The sequence below is a fragment of the Babylonia areolata genome, chromosome 29 (assembly GCF_041734735.1).
Source record: "Babylonia areolata isolate BAREFJ2019XMU chromosome 29, ASM4173473v1, whole genome shotgun sequence".
NCBI lineage: Eukaryota > Metazoa > Mollusca > Gastropoda > Neogastropoda > Buccinidae > Babylonia > Babylonia areolata.
In genome coordinates, this window is record NC_134904.1 from 35,454,148 (window position 1) to 35,456,647 (window position 2,500).

The 2,500-nt window shown below is 42.8% G+C and overlaps 1 protein-coding gene across 2 annotated transcripts in view; it reads left to right on the plus strand.

Annotated features, from left to right (window-relative positions):
- Positions 1 to 2,500, plus strand: part of LOC143302247 (5-taurinomethyluridine-[tRNA] synthase subunit MTO1, mitochondrial-like) — a 189,469-nt gene that overhangs the window by 155,681 nt on the left and 31,288 nt on the right. The window lies entirely within an intron of this gene.

A 2,500-nucleotide genomic window follows, 5' to 3' on the forward strand; every position in this document is an offset into this window, starting at 1 on the left:
AGGCCATCACTCCACTTAGTCTGTGTTTTACTTTGTGTGTGTGTGTGTGTGTGTGTGTGTGTGTGTGTGTGTGTGTGTGTGTGTGTGTGTGTGTGCGTGTGTGTGTGTGTGTGTGTGTTTCTCTCTTTCTTTCTCTCTTCATTCTCTCTTCATTCTCATCTCTCTCTCTCCCTCTCTCTCTCTCTATGTCTCTCTCCGTTTCTCTCTGTCCCTGTCTCTTCACATCTCTCCCCCCCCCCCCCCCCCCCCCCCCCCCCCCCCCCCCCCCCCCCCCCCCCCCCCCCCCCCCCGTCTCTCTCTCTCTCTCTCTCTCTCCCCTCTCTTTCTTTCTCTCCCTCTCTCTCTCACCGTTTCTCTCTGTCCCTGTCTCTCTCTTCACATCTTCCCCCCCACCCGACCCCCATCCATCTCTCTCTCTCTTCCTTCATTCCCACCCCCGCTCACCCTCCCTCCCCTCCTCAAAGCAGCCATGTGAAATGACCTTCACAACCTCCACCCACCCCGCAGACCCCCACACCCCACCCTCGCTCCCTCCCACCCACCCCCCACTCCCACACACACCCACCCAGCCCCTGGTTCCAAAACCCAGTCCACAGACACTCCACTAAGCTCTCTCTCTCTCCTTCCCTGATCCTGATGCTCTTCAGCACACTTGTGTAATCATCTGTGCATCGATCCCCCCCTTTGATTTTCGCCACCCCGGCGGTCTTTTGATACCTGTGGTTCTCTCTTTGAGGAGTGTCTTTGGAAGCATCTGATTCGGATCAAGACGTGGGGCGGGGAGTGGGGGGGTGGGGTGGGGTGGGGTGGGGGGGCTGGGGGCGGGGGGGGGGGGCTTTGGGGAGGGCATTGGGTGAGTGGGGCTGGGGGAGTGGGGTGGGGTGGAAGGGTTGTTGGGTGTGGAGGATGAATATAGAGAGGTGGTGTGGGAGGAAGAGGTTTTTTTTTTTTTTTTCCCCCAAAAAGAATACTCTGATACCCTGGAATCTGGTGCCCTGTTTGTATTGGCGGTGTGTGTGTGTGTGTGCGAGTGTGTGTGTGTAAAGACGTGTGTGTGTTTGTGTGTGTGTGTGTGACAGCGTGTGTGTGTAAAGGCGTGCGTGCGTGCGTGTGTGTGTGTGCGTGTGTGTGTATGTGAAGGCGTGTCTGTGTGCGTGCGTGTGTGTGTAAAGGTGTGTTTTTCATATATATATATATATATATATATATATATATATATATATATATATATATATGTGTGTGTGTGTGTGTGTGTGTGTGTGTGTGTGTGTGTGTGTAGCTATGTTTCGTAAAGAGTTTTTGAAGTGTGTGTGGACTAGGAAGTCAAAAGTGCACAAGCCGTTTTGGGTTGAGTGTGGATGTGAATTATCCTCTTGATATAAACGATTGTCACCATTTGTGATTTCTCATCAATCTTCCACCAACACATGTATGTGAGCACGCAACACAATGCAATGCAGTGCAACACAGCGTGTTTTATCTTTGCTTCCTTTCCGTTTCGGTTACTCTGTGTGTTACTGGCAGTTGCTTTTATTTAAACGAAAAAAATAAAAAATAAAGTGTGTAGAATCACATATTGTGAACTGACAATAGTGTCTGAGCTGCGGAAGAGGATTAGGAGGAAGAAGTTTTGTTTAATGTCCCATCTGGTGATTACTGACAACGTGGTTTTTATTTTTATTTTATTTTATTTTTTATTAATTAATTAATTCATATATACATTATTATTGTTATATTTATTATTATTATTATTATTATTATTATTATTATTTGCTAATTTAAAAAAAAAAAATTTCATCTTATTTTACTTTTATTAATATTTATTTTTATTTTATATTTTATTTTATTTATTTTTTCTCAAGGCCTGACTAAGCGCGTTGGGTTACGCTGTTGGTCAGGCATCTGCTTGGCAGATGTGGTGTAGCGTATATGGATTTGACCGAACGCAGTGACGCCTCCTTGAGCTACGGATACTGATACTGGTTACAGTTTAATTTTTTTTAATGTGAATGTTATCTCTCTCTTTTTATTTTTATTTTTTTTAAGGACAGGAAAAAGTTCAGTTATTACGATGATTTTTCACGTCTGATTTGTTATCATAAAAAAAAAACCCAGTAAAGATAATTATGAGAAGAGGGGGGAGTTGTATTGTGAATTGCGGGCAAACGGGATAGATTGGGGAGGGTCAAATCATCACTTACGAATATTTTAGATGTATAGCAGTACAGGTAAAGAACATTGTTGACTTTTATGAAGGAATTCGTGAATTCAACAAGAAAAACAACTGATAATGAATATATATATATATATATACATATATATATATATATATATATATATATATATATATATATAAATCCACAACATCAACGTTCTCAGTGACTAGAGATGAACACACTTTCTTAATATTTATGGTGACCTCAGATAGACAGACAGATAGATAGAAGATGAATATATAAATGTGTGTGTGTGTGTGTGTGTATACATAATGTATACACAA